Genomic DNA, 25,211 nt, shown 5'->3' on the forward strand with positions numbered 1-25,211 from the left:
GGGTCTAGCGCGCTGCTCCGCTATTCCCGCCTCTCCCGAGGCTCGCGCCCTCGGGGTAAGTATCTCGCACTTTGCGGAGAGGGAGGAAGAGCGTCCACTGAAGGAAGGGAGGAGGCGGACAGGGCTTGGAAAAAGGGAAAAACCGCCCTCGCCGAGCGAGGAGCGCGGTCAACGGGCTGGAGTCTGCAGAAGGCACGCCTCCATCCCTCACGCCCCTCGGGGCTGCGGAAGTACTCTGGAGACTCCAGAGGCACGGAGGCGACAGGCGGACTACGATTCCCAGAAGGCGGCGCGGCCCCGCGCCTACAGCTCCCGGCAGCACCTGCGCACCAGGCCTTTTTCAGCTTGCTGCCGCCTAGGGCGAAACTACAGTTCCCAGGAGGCATCGCGCGAAGCGGCTTGGAAGTGGGCAGCCTGGAAGTCACTCGGGCCACAAGAGCTGGCGGCGTCTCCAGCAAGCGGCGCGGATCTGGATACCGTGGTCGTGGGGCCCGCTGGGCGGGCAGCCGGGACGCCCAGGTATGTGGCTTCGGGTGCATGGTCGGCCTCGCGCAAGGGTTGTGGGGAATCGGTGTCCCCTCGGACCCCGAGGGTCAGCGCGGGCGGGCGACTGGGCGGACGGCCGGGTGTGGGCACCGGTTGTTGGGGGCGGCGGCGGCGGCGGCGGGACTCTAGCCCTCCGGACCTGGCCGGTCTCTTGCCCGCATGCTTCAACTTTCCAGACGAGCTACCTGGCGCTGTTGCCGAAGAGCGTGGCATGGGAGTCGGGTAGCAGTGAGTTCGGGTCCTGGCTCTGCCACTCGGGAGGTGCGATATAGGGAAACCGCGCCGAACCTCAGTTTCCCCTTTCAGTCTAACCGGGGAAGAATAGTGTCTGTCTTTTGTTGGGAATTCTGTTGAAATGTTGAGATCTGGTGAATACAGCATTTGGCACATAGAAGGCACTTATTACGTGTTTGCGTTATTGTTAGCTCCCGAGGGTGAAGGTATTATCGACCGAATGTGGTAAGTTGAGGGTGAGCCGAGTCCATAGTTGGCCCTCAATGCAGGGTGGCTGCTGTTAACTGAAATTATTTTGTTGAAGAGCTTTGGTTTGGGAGGCAGAGCCAAGTTCAACCATTAGGTTCTACCATTTACTAGCTGTGTGACCTTGAGCGACAGACTTCACTGCTCTATGCCTTCGTTTCTCTGTCTATAAAATGGGATTTTAATAGTAGCCACCTCGTAGAGTCGTTTTGAGGATGCAATGAGAATACCATTTGTGAAGTGCTTAGAGCAGCAGCTGGCACATAGTCAGCATTTAATAAATGGTACCATTTATTCAGCGTTTTTCCAGTTTCTCAGAGACCCCCTGAGGGTGGGGCTCTGGCTGTAGTGTTGGTCTTCCAGTGGGCCAGACTCAAAACTGGTCTGGTTGACTTCCTCTCCTGCAGCGTCAGGTTCCATCTATGTAAAATGGGGTAACAATATCAGCCTCAGAGGGTTGTAAGGATTTGCTGAGATTGTATTCCTACTCCAGAGCCATCTCTCACTAAGTAGCAGCTCTTATATATTATAATTGTTCTTCTTCAGTGTTCTCCATCTGGCCCAGAGACTGCCTAACTGTGGTGGTATGTGACGTGACAGCCCTGAGCTACCCCACATGTTCACTCAGCCTCAGTGTCCCATCTGTGAAATGGTAGTCATAGGATATTTGTGCTAGGGTTGCTTTGATGATCCCAGGAGATAATTCATATTTAGTGTTCAGCACAGGGCCAGGTGCATAGTAAGCACTTAATAAACATGTCTTGTTTTTCTTGATAGGCCTTTGCTGCTTATGTTTGTATTTACAGGGCAGAGCAGGGACAAGGTTAATGTCTCCCCCCCAACCGCCCCAATTTTTATTCACCAGATGTTAAATTGTGGAACATACTGCAGTATAAGGGCCTGAGAAGAAATGGTAGTGACTTGCTATCAGCAGCCCCCCGCTCAGCTCTCACACACTCCTCCCTGCAAGCCAACACATTCACTCTAGTGCTTTATGTACTGTACCACTGCTGCCAGCACTTGATTCTGTCTCAAAGCCCTATTAGCACCCTGAGCTCCAGCTCCAGATGTGGAGCCCGTGTTCCGTGATGTCCTCTGGTGACTGTCCCCTTGGGTACCATGAACTCAAAATGTTCAACCTAAACTCCTTTTCCTCTCAGACCCAGTAGTCACCATCTTGGCAAATGGACCAAGCCAGAAACTTGGGAGTTGCTCTTCTCCCCCAGGCTTCCCAGGTCTAATTGATTGGCAAGAAGGATGGAGCTGTCTTATTTCATAGCAACCATTTCATTGGCCCTTCTTGATCTCCCATCTTGTGGGCACTGAAATTCTCCCTTGGCCACTGAATATGGCCTTTTCCAACAAGGTTGAGTTGTTTCTTTCAAGTCACCGAGGATTGATGTATGTGAAACATTGTATTCGTAGGGTGCCGAGAAGGCACTACGGACTTGGCCAGATTGCAATGGCCACAAGTCGGGAGTAAAGCCCTGGCTTTCAGGGGGCCCATTTCTACAGTTTTAGCCTGGCAGAGCTCGGCTGAGTCGCTAAATTTCTTTCTGAAAAGTTACACCGTGTCAGCGGCTTAGAATATCTTCTGTGGGAAGGGCCATCCTGAGCATTTTGGGAGGTAGCATACATACCAGGGAAGAGGCTGGGCAGGGAATTCATTAGCTCTCCGTTTAGGGTGAATCTGTTGTCAGATCTTTCATTGTAATTGCACTTGGAGATGGGAACCGGTGGTCTCAAATTTGTGCTGACCACTAAATTTGCCTAAGTGCTTTTTTATTATTTATTTATTTATTAAGTTAATTAATTAATCATTTATGGCTGCGTCGCAGGGCTTGCCAGGATCTTAGTTCCCCGACCAGGGATCGAACCAGGGCCTGGGCAGTGAAAGTGCTGAGTCCTAACCACTGGACTGCCAGGGAATTCCCCCTAAGTGCTTTTTTAAATCTGAGGAAATAAAGCAATGACTTAAAAATCTTGGTCTTAATTGTTAGTGACAACAGCATGTGGGTTTTTTAGCAGTCTGTGTGGAATGGTCAGAGTTAAACATGAGCCTGTTTTTCAGACATTGCAGTTGTTAGGCGGTAAATCAAAAATGGAATTTAGAATGTGCAGTGATTGGCGCCTTTTTTTCCCTGTAAAAGGTATCTTGTGGTTATATTTCAAACTTAGGTGTAAAAAAATGACACAGGTTATGATAACAGATTAACCTTGTTATGTGTTTAATTCCCCAAATCTAAATTAAATGTCTGTATGTTTTAATAAAAGAATTGAACAGTCATTTCCTCTAAAGTAAAGGGTTTGTTTTTAGCCGTTAGAATGAGATGCTATTGGACCAGTTTGTGCATTTGTGCTTTCTTTAAGACTGACACTGCTGTTTCTTAGAACTGCTCTGGTCATGGCTTTAATTTGTGTGTGTGTGTGTGAATTGGTTGAATTTGGCTTTTAAAAAGTTATGCGGAGATATACATGCTCATAGTAACATGTCAATACAGAGACACATAAGGAAAACAATAGGTGCCACCCTCCACTCCAAAATCCCATCCCCCGAAGACAACCATTTATTCAGACAATGAGTATTTACTGAGTATCCAGTGTCAGGTTTTGGAGATGTCTGAGAGAACAAAGTAGATTCTCTGCCCTTGGAAATTCGGGTAGATGCTCTCACTTACCTCTTTCTATACTTATATGGATGTATGTATGCAAATATTGACTGTTTTCTTCCTTCTCCCTCACCACTCCCCAAAAAAGGAGGGATCAAGACACACATATTTGTAACTTGATTTTTTAAATATTTGATAGGGTATATCTTTTCAAGTCATTACATACAGATCTGAATCATTCTTTTTTTAAAAAAAAATATTTATTTATTTATTTATTTGGCTGTGCCGGGTCTTAGTTGCAGCATGCGGGATCTGTAGTTGCAGCATGCGGAATCTTTTAGTTGCGGCATGAGAACTCTTAGTTGCAGCATGTGGGATCTAGTTCCCCAACCAGGGATCGAACCCGGGCCCCCCGCATTGGGAGTGCGGCATCTAAGCACTGGACCGCCAGGGAAGTCCCTGACTCATTCTTTTTAACGGCTAGACACGCATTCTTCAGTGTGGACAGACCATGCTCCACACCACCATCTCCCTATTGCTGGACATTTAAGTTGTTTCTGGGATTTCTTTTACATTCACAAACGCACATCCAGTAAGCATTCTGGTACATAGTCAATATAGCATAGTGGCTAACAGCATAAACTCTGGACAGTGAACAAGACAGACAAGATCCTTGCTCACCTAGGGTTTACATTCTAGCTGAGGGGACACACAATAAACAAGGTAATTTCAGGTGGTTTTAGTTTCAGATGGAGGAAATAACAGGGTGGGGGTGATGGAGAGAGGCGTTGGGGCAGACTGGCGGTGGGGAAGGGATTTTTTTTTTTTAATAAAGTATGCTTTCCTCTTCAGATTTTTTTTAATGTTTATATTTTATTTTATTTACTTATTTTTATGGCTGCATCCGGTCTTTGTTGCAGCATGCGGGCTCTTCATTGTGGCACACGGGCTTCTCTCTAGTTGCGGCACACGGACTCCCTAGTTGAGGCACGTGAGCTCAGTAGTTGCAGTGCGCGGGCTTAGTTGCCCCGCGGCATGTGGGATCTTAGTTCCCCGACCAGGGATCAAACCCGAGTCCCCTGCATTGGAAGGCAGATTCTTTACCACTGGACCACCAGGGAAGTCCCAGGGATGGTTACTTTAGCTTGTGTGGCCCGGGAAGGCCTTCCAGGCCTCGCTGAAGGGGAGTCACGTGAGCTGAGACCTGAATGAGCAAGAGGCATCAGCTGTGCCAGGAGCTGGCCGGGAAGACTATTTCCAGGCAGAGGGAACAGCAAGTGCAAAGGCTCAGATGTGAGAATGAGTTTGCTACAAAAACAGTATCGTTGTGGCTGGAGAAGAGTGAATTCCCATTGTTCAAGTTCACACTACTTTAATTTTTGTAAAATAATAATAATGATGATAATAGCAGCTAACGTTTCCTAGTACTTTACTCTGTACTTGGTGCTCTTCTAAGCATTTCACACTTTTCCTCAGTTAATCCTCACAAGGGTCTGGGGAAGATAACTCACTTTACAGACGAGGAAGCCGACTCCAGGGTCCAGGCTCTTCACCCATATGCCAAACTCCTCTTCCCAGGCCCTCTTTAGTAGGCTGAGGCGAGTTTAAGAAGTGGATGCAGCATTTCCTTTCCATGTCGTCTGACATGCAAAGCACTGCGGACTATATTTAGTACCTCATTCATGTGGCAGCAGGAGTGGTCTGACAGTGAGACACGATGGGGTCAGTTTCTGTTGGGATGTTTAATTGGTTGTTTCAAAACTGAAGGCCCTTCAGCAGAACCTGTCCTCAAATAAAACAAGGTTGACTGCGTGGCTGCCACACCAGACGCAAGTTAGCAAGAAATGAGGTGTGGTGTCGAAGGAGCGTGAACAAGGTGGTGTCCCATTTGGGTGAGCTTTGCAAGAGGACTTGGGCCAGCCAGGGAAAGAGTGTTTCTAAGCACCAGACCAGCTTTATGGACTGTTAAAGTATTAAAATGCAGTCCAGTAATTAAGGTGGTGATGCCTGGCCCTGCAGGGGCTCTGGGACCTGTTCCAGCCACCGTGACTGTGTCCATTTTGATCTGGTGTAGCTTTGACCTTAAGGGTTGTGCACTATTTTGAATGAAGGGCAGGCCTGGTTAGATGTGAGGATGGTAGTGGTTGCTTTTAAGACCAGGAAAAGTATGGAGAGCATCTTTCATCCAGCCATCTATGAAACATTTTTTTCTACCCAGCCTATGTGCCAGGCACCATGCTAGACACTGACAGTATGAAGTCAAATAAGAAGACTCTGGTTCTCAAGGGTCTGCACCAGTACTGTCCATTAGAAATATAATGCGAGCCACCAATGTGAGCCATATACATAATTTAAGATTTTATGGGGAATCACATTTAAAAGAGTAAAAAGAAACAGGAAATTGATTTTAATAATATATTTTATTTAGTCCAAAATAGTATCATTTCGGACTTCCCTGGTGGTCCAGTGGTTAAGACTGTGCTTCCAGTGCAGAGGTCACGGGTTCGATACCTGGTCAGGGAACTAAGATCCGTGTGGCATGGCCAAAAAAAAAAAAAGCATTATTTCAACATGTAGTCAGTATAAAAATTATTGAGATATTTTACATTCTTTTTTTTTCACATTAAGTCTTCAAAATACAATGTGTATTTTACACCTTCAGCATCTCCATTTGCACCGGCCACATTTCAAGTGCTCAGTAGCCACATGTATTGGACAGTGTGGACCTAGGGTATGAGACTCATATCCTAGGTGATAGGTCAAAGATGCCATCCCTGTTTTATCTTGGTGAATAAGGGCAGATGAGTGGTGAAAAGCATATTTATCATAGGCAGGGGTAGCTAAACTCACAGCTGTCATCCATCAAAGGCACCTTCTGGGCCTGGCAGTGTGCTTGGCGTGTGTGACCTGTGTTCTGAGGTGGCAGGGACTCGGATCATCCCCGCTCTGCAGATGGAGAAGCTGAGGTGTGGCAACGAGAGGCCACTTGCTCACGGTTAGGAAGTGATGGAGGCAGAATTTGAACTCAGGTGCATACTCTTAAATCTCTTCAATCTCTGTTGTATATGTTGTGTTTGTTTGAGGGTTTGAGGGATGGGGTCTGAGCTTTGAGCCACAGAAACCATAGGAAGGACTCATCACACAAAATGCATTCCCGGAGTCTGTCAGCATTGATCCTCGAGTTGTATATTGGTGCTGGAGTGCTGGTTTAGACCTGCGTGACTGGCTGATCCCCTCTTTACGATGAGCTCGAGGTTTCCTGGGAACAGGTCTTTACTTCCCAGGAAGGAGAAGGGTCTTTGGGCCCTGAGGACGGTGGGCAGGGTGAGTGAAGGAAACGAGAAAAGGACGCAGCCTGCTGAAAGCCCATTCTAAGCAAGCAGCTTATTTGGGTGTGAAGCCTCTCTTCTCTTTTGTCTGCCTCCTGTGGGAGCTGTGTGGCCTTTTCCTGTGAGCTCAGCGACGGCAGAGTTTACCCAGTGTGTGAATCTTGCCCTTGCTCTGATCCAGAGGCATTGCTGGGCTGGGGGATAGCGGTAAGGGGACTCTTTCATCTATGGGAGTCATTGTTCTAGACCCTTAATTGATCTCTTGGTTCAGGGTTCCCCATCTCAGGAGCAAGGAGTGCTTGTTTCTCCTACCCAGACAAGGCAGGTGCTGGAGATTCTGAGTCTGTTCATGACCTCAGGTGGTTGACCTCGTGCCAGCCCCTGTTTCCAGGTGGTAATTCATGAGAGCTTTAACCTCGTAACCACTCTTACCTCCTACTGCTGGACAGTGCCTGGCGTGTAAAAGATGCTCACTAAGTGTCTGTTGGCTGAATTATTGATACGACCCAGCATTCATTGAGCTCTTACTGTGTGCAAGGCACTGCTCCGAGCGCTTTTCATGTAATAGCTCACTTAATCCTCATAAGTACTCCATGGTGTAGGTACTCTTATTATTCACATTGCCTATGTAAAGAAACTCAGATCTTGAGAAGTGCAGATGACAAAGTTGGTGAGTGTCAAAGTCAGGATTCAAATCCAAGCCAAGTCCAGGCTCTTAAACGCTCATTCTGCGGTCTCTCCGTGGACGACAGACAGCCGAATGGGGTGGTCAAGCAAGACCACACTGACTAGTTGTAGCCTCTCTATTCCACGTGTGGTCTCTGATCTCCTGGTCCAGGGTAGCCCCGCAGCAAGTCTCAGGCCCCTTTGGGCCTGGAGGCTTGACCATCACTCTGGGTGTGGGGTTTTTCTGTGATTTTGGAACCTGCACTTCCCCTTTCTTTACTTTTTTATTTTTAATTATTTTGGCCGCGTTGCGTGACGTGTGGGGTCTTAGCTCCCTGACCAGAGATTGAACCTGCACCCCCTGCCTTGGAAGCGCAGAGTCTTAACCCCTGGACTACCAGGGAAGTCACCCTTTTAAGTAACAAAAACGCACTGGATATTTGACATTATTAAGAAATTCTTGTTAATTTTTTAGGTGTGATAATGATACTGTGGTTCTGCTTAAGAAAAAGTCTTATCTTTAAGACTTATATTCTTTTTTTTATAAATTTATTTTATTTATTTTATTTTTGACTGCGTTGGGCCTTCGTTGCTGCGCGCGGGCTTTCTCTAGTTGTGGCGAGCGGGGGCTACTCTTCGTTGCAGTGCACGGGCTTCTCACTGCGGTGGCTTCTCTTGTTGCGGAGCACGGGCTCTAGGTGCGCGGGCTTCAGTAGTTGTGGCTTGCGGGCTCTAGAGTGCAGGCTCAGTAGTTGTGGTGCACGGGCTTAGTTGCTCTGCAGCATGTGGGATCTTCCCAGACCAGGGCTCGAACCCGTGTCCCCTGCATTGGCAGGCGGATTCTTAACCACTGCGCCACCAGGAAAGCCAAGATTTATATTCTGAAATACCTATGAACTGTTAAGACATCTGAGATTTGCTTCAAGATAATGTGGATGGGCAGGGAGTGGAGGGGGCGAAGTGTATGGACGAGTAAAGAGATAAAGGAAGATTGGCCATGAGGTGATTCTGTTGAAGCTGGCTAGAGGAGGTTTATTCCTCTTCTTTTTTTTTAAATTTATTTATTTATTTATTTATATTTTTTGGCTGTGTTGGGTCTTCGTTTCTGTGCGAGGGCTTTCTCTAGTTGCGGTGAGCGGGGGCCACTCTTCAACGCGGTGCACGGGCCTCTCACTATCGCGGCCTCTCTTGTTGCGGAGCACAGGCTCCAGACGCGCAGGCTCAGTAGTTGTGGCTCACAGGCCCAGCTGCTCCGCGGTATGTGGGATCCTCCCAGACCAGGGCTCGAACCCGTGTCCCCTGCATTGGCAGGCAGATTCTCAACCACTGCGCCACCAGGGAAGCCCTATACTCTTCTTTTCACCTTTGTGTGCTTGAAACATCTCACCATGAAAAGTTAGAAGCAAGTATAACAAATTTCACTCAGCGTTTGTGTGTTTCAAGCTCGAGTGTAGTATGGAGGAATTCCCTGCCTCTGCCCAGTTCACTTATATAGTAAAAAGGGTTTTTGTTTTTTTTTTCATCAGACGAGTCAATACTTGGCTCAAAGCTCTGGAAACCCCTTTGGTAAAGCAGCATCCGGCCACAGCGAGGGCATCAGCGAGCCTGCAGAGGCCACACGCTTCCCCAGCTGCTCTGAGCACTGACCACGAGGGCGCTGGTTCTCTGAGTCAGTTTGCAGAAGTCCCTCTTCCCTGAGATCTGGTTCCCTCCAGCACCTGACCGTGGAGCGCCTCCCACATTTTTTCCAGAGACGTGTTCCAGCAGGAGGCCTCAGATCCTCCCCCCATCCTCCCCTCAGGACAGCCGTGCGCAGATCCTTCCTCTGATGTGTCTTTGTCAGGGCCCCACATGGAACCAGAATCCAGCATTTGGTTTGCCTCCAGCCCTGCAGCGGGAGGCAGGGAAAGTGCCCCCTTTCAGTTCTGACTTTTGACTTTTGACAACGCTGCAAGATGCAGCATGTGCCGGTGCCGCGGACCTGATGATATTTCTCATCAAGCCAGCAGGTAAAACTCCTTGACAACATACGTTCACTCTGCCCCCCTTCACATCAAGCAGAGATTCCTGTTGCATTTGTTCTTTTGGGGTCTCTAACTGAACAGCAAGTCAGTGTGGGGCAGAAATCCTTGTGTGAAAGTGGCAGGAAAAGAGGGCACCCTCATTTGGGGGTTTCTGCTTGGGGTTTGCTTGCTAGATGGGTAGCAGCGGTTGATGTGAACAGGAGCTCGGCACTGATCCTGCCCAAGGCTGGCGGCATTTGTTCTGATGCTTAGCTCTTTATACCACGCTCTTGGTTTGCAGGAGGAAGGCAGGCAAAGTCCTGCAGCCCCTCCGGCTCCATCAAGTATCTGCCTCCAGCACCCTCATCAGTTCTGCCTTTCCTTTTCCTTCACAGGCTCTGAGGTGGCGTCCAGCATGGAGAGAACATTAGGATCACTGTCACCAGTTTAGGCGGCTTGCTTTTTCCGGGTTTCCCAGTATAGACCTGGCACATGTTGGATCTGAGGGTGGCAAACCCCAAACACTGACACTGATTCTGAGTTTTTATTTATTTATTTATTTATATTTTATTTTGGCTGCGCTGGGTCTTTGTCGCTGTGTGCAGGCTCTTTGTTGCGGTGCGTGGGTTCTAGAGCGCCGGGCTCAGTAGTTGCTGTGTGTGGGCTTAGTTGCCCCGCGGCATGTGGGATCTTAGTTCCCCGACCAAGGATCGAACCCGTGTCCCCTGCATTGGAAAGTGGATTCTTAACCACTGGACCACCAGGGAAGTCCCTGACTTTTAAACTTACTCATTCAACAGGTGTTCACCCAGCTGAATGCTCTTCTAGGTACCAGGTTTACAGCAGTGAGCAAGGCAGACAAGGCTTCTCCCCTTCCGGGGCTCTCGTTCAAGTGGGGAATTCAGACAGTAAACAGATAAATAAGATGTATACTGTGTTAGATGGTAATAAATGCTAAGCAGAAGAAATTAAGAAAGGGGATGTGAGGTATCAGGGTGGAGGGTGTTGAAGTTTTAGACAGGGTGGCCAGGGATGGCCTCCCTGGGAGGTGGCTTGAGTTCACACCTAAAGGAGGTGAGGCAGTGTGAGCAGTGGAGGTTTCTGGGCAGAGGGAGCAGCCAGTGCAAAGGCCCTGAGACAGTGGCTAAGAGCAGAGTGGAGGAGGATAGAGTGGGAAGGCATGAGGGCAGAGAGGTGTCGGGTTTGCAACTAGTGCAGCCTTGTCTTTTCTCTGAGATGGGCCATATTGCAGGGTTGATTGAGTTATTAAATTTCATTAAACTTTTTTAAAAACTTTTTATTTTATATTGGAGTATAGTTGATTAACAATGTTGTGTTAGTTTCAGGTATACAGTACAGTGATTCAGTTATACATATACGTGTATCTATTCTTTTTCTAATTATTTTCCCATTTAGGTTGTAAAAGGATAAATTTCACTAAGTTTTGAATAGTGGACACACACACGGAACCAAAGGGACAAAAATAAAGCACCGAATTCCCTTCCGCAGAGGCCACCACCATCCCAAATTCTTGTTGACCAGTTCCTTGACACTGCACTGAGTCAGTTTCCTGGCTTATATTAGGTTGAATCGAATGAAATTGCTTTTTTGTGGGTCAAGAATGGTTGAATATTGGCAGTTTTATGACGTTCAGCCTAATAGCTTCCTTTCCAGCGTCCAGGAACTTGACCCATCCTTTCTTGCCCCAGGGGTTGGTGGTCAGAGGTTGGGACCCCCTTTCTGCACCCACACATCTCTTTCAGTGTCAGCGACACCAGTGTGTGAAAAACCCCTGCCCCACCCATAGCCCCTGGCTGCTGTTAAGCCTGACAAGAAGCTGCCTCTTCCCACTGGAGCCTTATCTAGGGGTGGTATTAGTCATTCTTTGGCTTTCTGCATCTTGGTGCCACCAGTTTTGAAATCACAGATAGCTCCCAGAGGGAAGGGCACCCCTGGACTCTTGCCAGATGTTTGGCATGACTTACATGGCAGGGGTGCTCTCTGGGGCTGGGCAGAACTTGTGGCCATTCTGGATCAGTAACTGGGCAGAGTAGCTGGCAGAGTACCCAGCCTGGAGTGTCCAGGAGAAGCTGCTGGGACCGTGGAGGCTCAGGCTGTGGGAGGAGGTCTGGAGAGCGATGGTTTGGACTCGGGAGAAAGGCCTTCCGCCCCTCCTGTGTGTCACAACCCTGTGCTGACCAGAGAGTCACACAAACGGAGCCCCAGGGCGCTGGGCTGGGTCCTGGAGGTGAAAAGATTTATGGATCCAGCTTTGGGGGAGTTCAGTCAGAAAGTTGTGTCAGTTGGTATGCCTTTGGCTGTAAACTATAGTTAATAGCAACAACAGCAGCAGCAAATAGGTCATTTATACAATGTCTACTGTATGCTAAGCACTGTGCTAGGCGCTTCCCACAAAGTGACTCATTTAAGCCTCCCAACAACGCTGTAAGTGTGCTTATTATTCCCCTTTTGCAGATGAGGCAACTAAATTTAAATAACTTGCCCAACAGCTAGACAGTGGTGGTGACAGGATTTGGAACCCGGGAGCCTGACTCCAGAGGCCACACTCTGAACATTTTATCACTTTGTGCTACTGCAGTGGTGCTCAAACCTGAGCAGGCTCCGGAGTCCCCTGGAGGGCTTGTTAAAACACATATTGCTGGGCCCCACCCAGCGCCTCTGATTCAGTAGGTCTGGCTTGAGAATTTGCATTTCTAACAAGTCCATAGATAGGCAGCACCAGGGTAGAATAATTAAGCAGTTCCACAATGCCTGTAAGAAGCCCAGCCCTCTCCACCATCCTTGGTGTGTCTTCTGTGTCCTCAGGATGTCCTTGTGGCCACAGGATGACTGTCACAGCTCTGGTCATCACACCCTGACAAGGCTATATCCAGCAGCAGAAAGAGGGCATCTCTCACTGTGTCTCTCTTAGGAGCGTGGAAACCTTTCAAAGACACCCTGCCTCCCAGATTCCCCTCATACCTCATTGGCCAGCATTGTGACACATGACCATGCTTGGGCAAATCACAGGCAAGGGCCAATCAGGATTTACTGTCGGCGCTGGGGCTAAAAGCATCCTCACCTGAAGGACAGGACTGCCGGGAGGAGTGCCACTACAGGAATAAAATTGGAGTACTATTTAGGAAAAGACTGGGAGAGGGGGATGGATATTGGGTAGGCAAACAATTGGATCTGCTACAGAAGTTAGGGAAACAAAGTGGAAGCATAGTACCTATATGTTTCTGTGTCATTGTCCTTGCCAACTTCATTTTGTAATTACCTGATTCAGGACATAGCTTTTTGTTCTCTAATCATTTCCACCTTCAAGAATGTGTATATAGAGTCCCTGTATCATAGGAATTCTCGGTCTTGACAAGAAACAAAATATTTTATCTGAACATTCAGAGAAACCCAAGCTGGATGACAAGGCAGCAGTCTGAGGGGCAGTGTGCAGGGTCCATGAGTGCACTCAGTCTGCTCAGAAACACTTGGATCTCCTCTCTCTGCTTCTGACCAGTTCCTATTCAAGGTACTCCTCAAAGAGGCTCAGTTTCCCCCTTTGAGGACTGCCTTGTACGGTGGTTGTGAGGATGAAAGAATAGGATGCAGGGAGTTCCCTGGCAGTCCAGTGGTTAGGACTCAGCACTTTCACTGCTGGGGCCCAGGTTTAGTCCCTGGTTGGGATACTAAGATTCCACAAGCTGGCATAGTGCCAAAAACAAAAAAAAAAGGATGCGGGTCAGGTGCTTACCCCCAGTAACTGGCTCACGGTGGTAAGTGCTCAAGAATGTGGCCCCTCTGGGCATATACCCAGAGAAAACCATAATTCAAAAAGACACATCTACCCCAATGTTCACTGCAGCACTATTTACAATAACCAGGTCATGGAAGCAACCTAAATGCCCATCAACAGATAAATGGATAAAGAAGATGTGGTACATATATACAGTGGAATATTAGTCAGCCATAAAAAGGAACGAAATTGGGTCATTTGTGGAGACATGGATGGGCCTAGAGACTGTCATACAGAGTGAAGTAAGTCAGAAAGAGAAAAACAAATATCGTATATTAACGCATATATGTGGAATCTAGAAAAATGGTACAGATGAAACAGTTTGCAAGGCAGAAATAGAGACACAGATGTAGAGAACAAACGTATGGACACTAAGGGGGGAAAGTGGCAGGGGTGGTGGTGATGGTGGGATGAATTGGGAGATTGGGATTGACATATATACACTAATATGTATAAAATAGATAACTAATAAGAACCTGCTGTGTAAAAAAATAATAAAATAAAATTTTAAAAAATGGCAACAAAAATTTTTTTTCTTGGAATTAAAAAAGAATGTGGCCCCTGCTATTAACATATTAAATGTGACATTAATTGAACAGTTATAATTTAATTATCCCACCCTCTCCTCCCAACAACACATGAAAGTGACCATTCATTTTGCAGACTGACATTTCCTATGGGTGCCTGTTGCTACTGCTTATGGACCCAGCATAAAGCCGTTGCCCTGCAGGACTGCCGAGGGACTGAGGAGTGAAGCGCAGGCTGTGGAGCCAGACTACTTGGGCGTAAGTCCTGGTTCCATCTCAGGCTCCCGTGTGACCTTGGGCAAGCCACTAGCCTTGCAGTGCCTCAGTTTCCATATCTTTAAGGTGGTAATGGTACTGTCCTCCTAGGTTGTTGAGAGAGTTCAGTGCATTCAGGCACGTAAAGCATTTAGAGCACTGCAGCGCCTGGCCCACAGTGACCGCTCAGTACACATGCTGTATCTTGTTCTTTCAATATTTTGTGCCAGTTTATTCACAGGAAACTGTAAGCTCCCTGAGGGCAGGGTTTATGTGGTTTTTGTTTATCACTGAGTCCTAATGCAGGACTCAGAGTAGATGTTTTGTATATTTTTTCTGTGGATGAAAAGAAGGACAGTAAGAGTCGTTCTTTTTTTTTTTTTTCTTCCCTTCAGCTGCCCAGAATTTAAACTCCGTGACTATAATTACCCCCTGTTTTGAAGATAAAAGCTGAACCTGATTGAATCTGAGGGCAGCATGTGATAACTGCAGCTGGTGTTTATTGAGCGTTTTTGTGCGTTAGGGCTAAGCGCTCACTCTAAGCTGTCACTGACACCCCACACTCACCCCATTTTACGGATGAGGAAACTGAGGCCCAGTTGGGCGGACCTGTCTTTCCTCTTGAGAGGAGATGTAGTGCAGCGGTTAACAACTGGAAACCCAGAGTTGCTCTGCTTGGCTTAACCCTCTGCCCCACCACTTTCTTGCTGGGTGACCTTTAGCCTGTGACTTCTCTGTTCTTGAACTTTCTCTTATGTAAAATAGGAATGCTAATAGTGCTGACTTAGAGGGTGGCTGTGAGGGTTGGGGGAGGTAATTCACGTGAGGTGCTCAGAACAGTGTTCGTGCAGAGTGAGCGAGGTGGCAGGGTGCGGGGAGGGGGTTAGGGTTCTGGGGGCTGTTATTGTTAGGCAGAACCATTCCGTTGTGCTTCCCAAGCTGGCCGGAGGAGTCCAGCAGCAGTGCTTAATCATTAAGCGACGCTGCCCCTGCGAGCTAGCTCCCCCATCTGCATGGGGAAAGGAGCCCACCTTTGGTGTGTGCGGCTGTGAATGAAGCGGGCAAGCCCAGGGCAGGGGATGCTGTGGGCGCTGATCCAACCCCCGCTCTGTCAGCGAACAGGTGGCCTGTTCCTGGATCCAAGGTAACCGACCAGCCGCCTTTGTTACCTTGAGCTTTCACTTAAGCCCATTCAGGCTCCTCAGACCACGTGTCTCATGAGTAAGGAGTCCTTTTATTTCCCTCCCCCACAGGGACCCTTGGCAAAACAGCCCTCTTTGGGAACTCGCCTGTTCGCAGAGACCAGCCATCTCTCGGGGAACTCCGGTGGCTGGCGTGTGTTGTTCTTGCGGCCGTTGAGTAAGTCGCTGTTAGAAGCTGGCACGGCAGGTTCCCGCTTCCGCATTCCAGACACCCACAGCGGGCTGCGGGGGAGGCACCACCCACCCGACGGGGAGGGCGAGGGCGGGGCGGCCTGCTGAGCGCAGGCAGGTGGCCTTGGCCTGGACGGGACTGGAGCCGAGAGCCTGGAGCTCCCCTCACAGTCACCTGCCTACTTTGTGATCCAGGCTGAGCTCGGGACATCTTTCAGGTGAGTGGTGATTGTTAAGTTTGGTAGTGACTTGTAGAGGAGAGGAAGTTAATAGCGTGTTTTTTCTTTTCGGGAATTAGACCCGAGTTTTTTTTGTTTTCTTTTTCCCTCCACTCCCATGAAATGTTTACCTGTCTGCTGCTAACTGTGAAGAAAGGGTGGGCGGAGCGTTGAGGGAGTGAGAAGGAAATGGAGGATATTTCTCTCCGGAGAAGGCATCGTGAATGTTGAGCTCCCAGGGGATGCAAACTTCTGTACCAGTGGGGCATCCCAGCCTGGTACAGATGAGCTGTGTGGTCTCAGGCGAGTTCCTTTCCCTCTCTGGGCCTCAGTTTCCTCATCCGATGAAGTGAGAAATAGCAGTACCCACTCACCTTTCCAATGAATCACCTTTGTAAAGTGCTCGCAGCCTGGGCACAGAGTGGTGCTCAGTGTCAGCTGTTCCCGCCCCCACCCCAACCCCCAGCCCCCCAAATTCCCTGTCTGACCTTGTCTCTGACTTCTCAGCTGCTGCTGGCTGTACTCCAGCTACACTGGCCTCCTGCTGTTCCTCCCTCAGGGCCTTTGCCCTGGCTGTTCCCTCTGCCTGGAACACTTCCCTGGTATCCCCAAAGCTCCCACCCGCTTCGGGTCTCTGCTCAAATGTCACCTTCTCAGTGAGGCCTCTCTCCTCATTAAACAGCACCTTCTCCATCACACTCTGGCCCTTTACTCTGCTTTAGTTTTCTTCATGGCATGACCACTTGACATGTTTCTTATCCCCTCCTCCCCCACTGTAGGCTCCAGGAAAGCACAGGTACTTCTGTCTCTCCTTGTAGAACAGTTCCTGGCATGTGGTAGGTGTGGGATAAACTGTTTTATGAGTGAATTTATGATGGTGTCCGAGGAAGGGTGGCTGTTCCTATCTGGGTTTTGAGGAGAATGTCAACATATCCTCAGATCTGCAACTGAGGGTGGGGCGGTGGCGTGCACACACCCCACCTTGGTCACCCAGTGGTCCTCGGGCCTCCCTGCAGTGTCCGGCCCTCTGACTTCCCGTCCCTCAGCCCCTCCTGTCTGTGCAGCCTGGGCCCTGGCAGTGGCATGGGTGCATGTGGCATGGAACAGATGGCCTTGGCCCTAGTGAGTGCAGAGGATGTGTGCAGGTTAGTTCAGGTGAGGAAGGCTTTGTCAAAGACACGACACACACACACACACACACACACACACACACACACCCATGTGTATGGAAAGCCGACTTTATTCAGGTGAGGAAGGCTTTGTCAAAGACACGACACACACACACACACACACACACACACACACACACACACCCATGTGTATGGAAAGCCAACTTTATTCAGGTGAGGAAGGCTTTGTCAAAGACACGACACACACACACACACACACACACACACACACACACCCATGTGTATGGAAAGCCGACTTTATTATCAGGCCCTCTTGAGTGTTCCTGCAGTAGTGGGGGTCAGGGAATGCCTTGGAAATAAGAATTAACTGTCCAGGCAGAGTTTTTCGGTCTCCCCTGCTTTAACAGGCAATAATTCTTGTTCTGGGGCTGAACAGGTTTTAATTAAATGGTGAACCTCCAAGAGTCTCTGTAATAGCTGACACCTCCTCATCTGTTTCCTCCCGGTGTCAGCAATCGATTCTATAAAAATATCTTGGGCAGGGCTTCCCAAAGCTCCACAGAGCGAGCTCAGCAGCCCTCTCGGGTTTCTCCCAACAGCATGAGGCACTGAGGGACTGAGGTGTGTACTGCCTTCACACACATCATCACACCTCAGTGCCTGCTGCTACTAGAAGAATGTGCAAAGTGTCAGAGGAGCAGCTTCTACGACATCTGACTGTGTCCTTTGAGCTCCAAGTGCAGTGGTTTTGGAGTTGTGTCGGGGACCCTGTTGCACATAACGTTCAAGTCCCAGCACTGCCCAAGCTCTAGGCATAGCACTTATCTTCACTAAACCTCGGTTTCCTTATCTGGAAAATGGGAATAATTAATAGTACCTGCCTTAAATGAGAAGTTAAAAGTGAGATGGGGTGACCTAGTTAGCAGTGCGTCTAGTGCATTGAGCACTCACTGAGTGGGGATAATAATTATTTTTATGAATTGGTTTCAAGCCCTTTAAAATTTTTTCCAGTCCCTTTTTTGTGGGCTCCTCTCTACCCCACCCCCATGTCAAGCATCCTCCCACAATCCTTCACCCATGGGAACAATCAAGTACTGTATGTATCTTTCCACATAATTTTCCATGGTTATATAATCCTATGGGGGAAATATTATCCTATAAGGGATAATATTGCTGTCAGATTCCCACATTTTGCTTTTCTTACATGGCAATACTGTGTGGAAATGCCTCCAGTTTCTCAGGGTAATGCTCGAATTTGCTTTTTAAGGGCTGTGTAACACATGGAGGTGTGGGTGTACCATAATTTATTTGACCTGGCTGTTACTGATGTGCATTCCCTTTGTTTCTAGTTGATTTTTCCCTCCAAATTATTATTTTTATTGATAGCTTTTAAAAATTAGATTGCAGACATCCAGCCTGCTTAGCCACTTTGTTAAGCTGTAAGCCTTTGAGAATGAATAGGAAGTACCATTAGTATAATGAGGCAGGCCTCTTGCCCAGATAGGAGATGTATTTTCTGAGGGTTCTCACCAGGTCCAGCACAATGTTGAACCACGTACTTTATTTTTATTTTTTACTTTATTTTTTTATTTTATTTTATTTTTTATTATTTATTTATTTGGTTGCATGGAGCCCTGGAGCTGCAACTAAGGAACCCTTCTGCCACAACTAAGGAGCCCACGTGCTGCAAATATCATCACCCCCGTTTCAGAAGCAGAAACAGAGGTACAGAGAAATTAAATAACCTGCCATACGGCTAAGGAGTAGTAGAGTCGACATGCAGTCTCTGGTGGTCAGGCTCAAGAGTCTGTGTACTGAACCACTGGGCTCTACTGCTTTAGTTTGTTTATTACAAGAAACGATTCTTCTTGAAATGAATATGTAAGTGACAGCAGAACAAAACATGAGATAGAAACCATTTACTACTCCATCCCTCACTCCTGCTTCCTGCCTCATTGGTCTTAATCTGTCAGTAAGCTGGTGTATGTTCTTTCTCACCTCTTTGTAAATGCATTCCGTTTTTTAAAGACGGCCTTTGGACACACAGAATCAGATTAATCATAACCCTTGGTGCATGATACAATGGTGTTTTTAGTCTGTACAAAAATGTCTGTTACAATGAATAGCCTTTAACCTACTACCTGCCCAAGAACTAGAACATTACCTACCAATAACTTATATGAAACTGTGGTATTTCCCATTCAATCCCCGGTCTGCTCTCCCAGGGGTGACCACCATCTTCAATATTTTGTTTATCATTCTTTGTCTTAAAATAATTATTTTTGAACTTTTACAAATGATATCATAGTCTTCTGGGACTTGCATTTTTCAGTTAATACTGTGATTGATCCAGACCATTTGGTATAGTGGTATTTCATTTTTTACTGCTATGTAATATTCCACTGGCTGAATATACCACATTTTTGTTTAAGTCATTTCCATGACAATGCATATTTTAATAGTTTCCAGATTTTTTTGCTATTCATGGGCTACTGTGAATGTTGTTACACACATTTCCTGATGTGCACGGACAAGAATTTCTTTGAGGTATGTACTAGGCACAAGATTGGTGGGTGTAGGATATGAGCATCTTTAACTTTGCCAAATATCATCAAACTGTTCTCTAAACATTCCCACCAAGGATGTATAAGAGTTCCTGTTGTTCTGTATCCTGTTACACTCGGTTTTGTAAAAGCTTTTTTATTTTTGTCAGTCTGATGGATAAGAAATGAAATCTCATTGTGGTTTTAATTTGTATTCTTCTGAAGACTAGTAAGGCAGTCTTTTCATTTTTGTTTCTTCTTTTGGATATAGCCTGTTCATGCTTTTTGCTTCTTTTTCTTTTTCTTATTGGTTTGTGGGTGTTCTTTATATAGCCTGGTTAGTCATCCTGGGGCTACAGCCTATTTAACCTAATGAAAGTTTTATGATTCTCATGTCCCTGTTTCCTTGGTTGTCTCTGCTTGTTCTCTCTCTCCCCAACTCCATGATACCTCTTTGTGTACCCCAGCTCACAGTGATTCTCTCTGGAACAGTTCTCAAATTATGGGCATTTTTATACATTTGTATGGATATATGACTATACTTGTTCCACCCACTGTAACATAGCTTTGTAATCCCAGGTGTATCAGGATTAGGTTCAACTGTATATAATAGAATTATTTATTTATTTCTCTCTCACATAAAGGAGCCCAGTGATAAGGAGGCCAGGGCTGCACTCTAATCAGGGACTCAGGTTCCTTCTCCGTTTTTGCTCTACCATCCTTGTGCTGTCACCTCATGGTTCAAGATGGCTGCTCAAGCTCCAGCCATTGTATCTCAGCAAGCAAGAAAGAAGGGATGAAGATGGGCACCCCTACTTAATGGAAGTTGCACACAATAATTCTGCTTACAGACTCTTGCCCAGAACTTAGTCACAGTACCATATATAGTTATAAGGGAATCTGGGAAATGTATTTCACATGGCCTTGTTCTTAGTTAAAAATCAGACAATATTACTAAGTTAAAAGGGGAGACTAAATACTGGATTAGGCAACCAACAACTTTACTAGTTCTGAAATGTTCCCTAAAAATGGCTCTTAAAAGAGTTGCCAGACACCAGGGTGGTACCTCTAGATGATGCACCCCCCTTTTTTTTAAAATTTATTATTTTTGGCTGTGTTGGGTCTTTGTTGCTGTGTGCAGGCTTCTCTAGTTGCGGCGAGCAGGGCTGCTGTTTGTTGTGGTGTGCGGGCTTCTCATCGTGGTGGTTTCTCTTGTTGTGGAGCATGGGCTCTAGGTGCACGGGCTTCAGTAGTTGCAGCACGCGGCTTCAGTAGTTGTGGTGCGTGAGCTCAGTAGTTGTGGTGTGCGGGCTCAGTAGTTGTGGCTCGCGGGCTCTGGAGCTCAGGCTCAGTAGTTGTGGCGCATGGGCTTAGTTGCTCCGCGGCATGTGGGATCTTCCCAGGCCAGGGATAGAAGCCGTGTCCCCTGCATTGGCAGGTAGATTCTTAACCACTGCACCACCAGGGAAGTCCCATAAATATCTTTTTAGAATTGATTTGTTCCAATCAAGACCCAGCAAGTTTCACTGTTGGATTTGGTTCACATGCCTATTATGTGTTGTTTAATCTACAGGTTCCCCGTCCCTCCCTTTTTTTTTTTTTTCTTTTATAATTTATTTGTTGAGAGAAGCCATGTCATTTGTCTTGCAGATTTTGTACAGTCTGTGTCTGGCTGATTGTATACCTGTGGTGATATTTAACGAGTTCTTCTGTCCCTGTGTTTCCTATGAATGGGTAGTTGGATTCCGAGACTGGATCAGATTCATATTTGAGATGTACACACACACACACACGTGTGTGTTGCTGGTGTGTGTATATCCATTAGGGTATGTAAAGCCTGTTGTCTCTTTCTGTGATGTTCTGTAGAGTTAACGACTGTAAATGACCGTTGCCTAGACCCATGCTTTCACTTGGGGTTTGCAAAAATTGCAAACTTCCTCTTCATTTATTAGCTGGAATATTCCTCTAGAGAGAAACCTCCCTCATCTATTATTCAGTTATCCTGAGGGTACTGACTCTTTTGAACTTTTGTTTACATTAGAAATGAGTAGTGAACAATTGGGCTGGTGGTTTCTAATCGGCTGATTTTTCCTTCAGTGATTCCAATCTTCTGTCTTTGTTTTTGTGTTCATTCATTTGTGATATTTACTGGTTTCTGCTACTGCCCACGTCCGTCATGGATTTGGGAACAAACAGATGAGCCACGGTCACAGTCATCTCATTGTATAGGCATGGCTGCCTCAGGCCTTACCTTTGACCAGGTGGAGCCCTATGTGCTTGTCAGTGTAACCAGGGAGAGTCGACTCTAGACTGTTGACATTTTCATTTTTTTCCCCTCTCTTTCCTGGCCATGTATTTTCAAACCTACAGCCTCTGGAGAGTTCCTGCTCTGTGCCAGGGGATTCAACCTTTATGCTTGGGGCAAGAGGTTTTCGAGCATTTGAATTTATTCTGATCTGAAACTCCATTCCTAGACAAAAGAACAATAAAGGGCTGTGCTCCATTGGAAAGGCCAGTCCTTCTAGTAGCCTGGCCAGGGCGAGCTCTGACCGCAGCCACTGTTGTCTGGGTCATAAATTCTTAAGAGCGCAACACGCTTGAAATCATTTGGATGCCTTGGGATCAGTTACACACTATATACCTGAGGATTTTCTTTCCTTCTGGAGATTACAACACATTTATTCCCTCTGGGTGGGGAGAGAAGATTTGATGTGGAATGATGCAGAATTCCTTCATTCAGTCAGTCAATGACTTGTTCATTTGGCAAATATTTATTGAGCTTCACGTGTTCCAGGTGCTGGGGTCAGAGCCTGCGAAGGCCCATACTCTTGGAGTTTATGTTCACGTTGAAGGACACAGATGATAAAGTAAACAAATTGATCAGATATTGTACTTTCAGGTGGGAATGAATAATGCTCTGAAGTCACTGAAGCAGAATGTGAGAGGACACACCTGGTTTAAGGTGGAGGGGGGCTGTGAGAGGCTGGATAGCTGGGGTGGTTGGGGGAGAGCTTTGCCGGGGTAGTGGTACGTCAGCTGAGCCTGGGATGGTACAAAGGTGGCAGCCTTGTGAACGACCTGGGGGAAGAGCCTTCCTGACAGAAGGAGCAGCGAGTGAAGAGGTGGGAGTGAGCTTGGTGTGGCAGGGAACAGCGGAGGACACAGCATGGCTGGGGCGCAGGAGGGTGGGGTTGGAGGATGGACAGGGATGAGAGCCTGGTGGAGAATTTGGGTTTGATTCTGAGCGTCATGTCTCTCATTCCCTCTGGCTGCTGTGGGGAGCGTAGATGGCAGAGGTGGGGGTGGAAGTGAGGTGATGAGGGTGGTGGAGTGAGCAGAGGGGTGTGGTGCCAGACCTGAATGGTCTCATTGGTGCTGGAGAGAAGCGCACAGCTGGACAGAACTTGCCAGGGGATTGGTCAGAGTGGGCGGTGAGTGGGGTGAAAGCTTTTCCAGGGGCTTTGGGCTTTGGTCTGCAGGTTTGGGTGGCAGTCATAACAGTCCCAGGCCCCCTTTAACGTGGGCTGAGGGTCCTACCCACACATGTCTCGTTTAACCATCATTGCAGTAGACTCTTATTCCCCATTTCACAGATGAGGACACTGAGGCCCAGGGAAGGGAAGCCCGTGATCCTTGTCACCCAGCTACTTGGGGCTGGGGTTGGGACCTGGCTAGCCCGACCCGCAGTCTGACCTTGCTCCCCTTTTCTCTCACTGCATCCACAGCTGTTAATTCATTATGTTGACACAGTCTGTGCCCAGGAGGAGCTGAATGTCAGTGTCCTACATTTATGAAATCGGGGTGGAAGGGATCAAGTCCACATCGGTGGCCCTTCCACCATCCTGCTAACCTGGATCCTGACACACCTTTTATTACAGTATTTATTACAGGGCAGAAAACAGGGACTTTCTGGTTGCTGACACAGATGTAACTTGACGTTTGTAACTTGACACTTGGGCCAGATAAGGTGTATATAGGCCCCGGACTTTGAGCTCCCGAGCCTGCTTCACTGATGGGGCAGAAAGTCTCCCCAACCATCAGATCGTTTTTATCTTCTCCTCCAGCGCTCCACGTGTCAAGGGAGCTCACTCCCCACGAGGTGTGTCCTGTGTGATGCCTCAGCCAGACACATGCCTTTACTTGGTGTCCTCTAGGAGAGAGGTGTGACCCCCACCTCCCTCTGTGTCGTGGCTCCTGGGAAAGGCGGTGTGGAGTCTGGTCCTGCTCACCACCTACCCTTTAACGGCGCTGATAGATGCTGATCAGCTGCTCCCACCTGCATTTAGGGCAGGTGGCAAAATTTTATGTTGATCGGTTTTTAAAAATTCTATTTAAAAAAAATCTTTGTTGATTTAAAACTTACAGAAGCCACACACTGGTTGTAAAACAGTCCACAGAGTAGAGCAGCATGTAAAGCGTGGAAGTTCCGCATTCCCATTGTGGCCCCAGCACCTGGCCTTCTCCTCGCCTCCCTCACCTGCCCAGAGGGACATGAAGTGCACCCTTCCTTGCTGTGTGTACTGTGGATTGTGTGTGGTAAGAGCCCGGGCTCTGGAGCCACAGTGCTTGGGTTCAAATCCCAGTTTTGCTGTGTGCTGACTTGGGCCTTGACTTAATTGCTCTGTGCCTCAGTTTCCCCATCTGTAAAATGGTGGTGATGGTTCTTGGCTAGTAAGGATTCATTGCATTGAGCATGTAACAGAGTGGCACCTTGCAAGTGACATGCACTTACACGTTAGCTATTTTTATTACACACATATATGCATATATTGTTTTACACACATATTTTTTCTGGGTATATTGTTCTGCAGGTTGCACTTTCCTTTAATAGTCTATCTTGGAGAGCCTCCCATGGCACTGGGTCAAGGTCAGCCACATTCTTTTTTTCCCCCCCTTTTAAAAATTTATTTATTTATTTTAAAGAATTTATTTATTTATTATTTATTTTTGGCTGCGTTGGGTCTTTGTTGCTACGCATGGGTTTTCTCTAGTTGTGGCGAGCAGGGGCTACTCTTCGTTGCGGTGCATGGGCTTCTCATTGTGGTGGCTTCTCTTGTTGCGGAGCACAGGCTCTAGGCGCGCAGGCTTCAGTAGTTATGGCCCGCGGGCTCAGTAGTTGTGGCTTGCGGGCCCTAGAGCTCAGGCTCAGTAGTTGTGGCTCACGGGCTTAGTTGCTCCGCGGTGTGTGGGGTCTTCACGGACCAGGGCTCGAACCTGTGTCCCCTGCATTGGCAGGTGGATTCTTAAGCACTACGCCACCAGGGAAGCCCTGCCACATTCTTTTTAAAGACTTCACAGTGTTCCATCCTGTCAATGCCCTGTTATCAAACACACTGTTTGTTTCCAACCTTTATTGTTATAACTCTGAACACCTCACACACAAAAACCTTTGTTTGCTTCTTAGATTTTTCTTAGAACAAAGTCCTGGGGTTGCAATTACTGCAACGAAGTGAATAAATATATTTAAAGACTTGTGATACTTACTGCGAACTTGTTTTCTGGGATCTGTTTATTAACCATATGTATTCCTTGTTCCTATTTTTCTAGGGTTTTTTTTTTCTTACAGATTTGTAGGGGATCTTTACATTGTTGAAGGTAGAATCTTTTGTTATATGTTGCAAATTTAATTTTTTTTAATCAAAAAAAAATTTTTTTTTTAAATTTTTTGGCCATGCCACGCGGCTTACGGGGTCTTAGCTCCCCAACCAGGGATTGAACCCAGGCCCGGCAGTGAAAGTG

General features: G+C 47.4%; 1 protein-coding gene across 9 annotated transcripts in view; it reads left to right on the forward strand.

Moving 5' to 3' along the window:
- The window catches only part of SIPA1L3 (signal induced proliferation associated 1 like 3), a 235,554-nt gene continuing 210,343 nt past the window's right edge, over positions 1-25,211 (forward strand). For 5 of the 9 annotated variants that reach the window (XM_068527221.1, XM_068527218.1, XM_068527225.1 and 2 more), the window contains exon 1: positions 1-519. The gene's annotated coding sequence lies outside the window, so the exon portion shown is untranslated. Of the gene's footprint in view, positions 520-14,108; positions 14,212-15,461; positions 15,568-15,592; positions 15,800-25,211 lie in introns of those variants that run through there. The other 4 variants (XM_068527222.1, XM_068527220.1, XM_068527223.1 and 1 more) reach the window with 4 other exon arrangements.

Source organism: Eschrichtius robustus, chromosome 19 (assembly GCF_028021215.1).
Source record: "Eschrichtius robustus isolate mEscRob2 chromosome 19, mEscRob2.pri, whole genome shotgun sequence".
In the NCBI taxonomy this organism is placed as follows: domain Eukaryota; kingdom Metazoa; phylum Chordata; class Mammalia; order Artiodactyla; family Eschrichtiidae; genus Eschrichtius; species Eschrichtius robustus.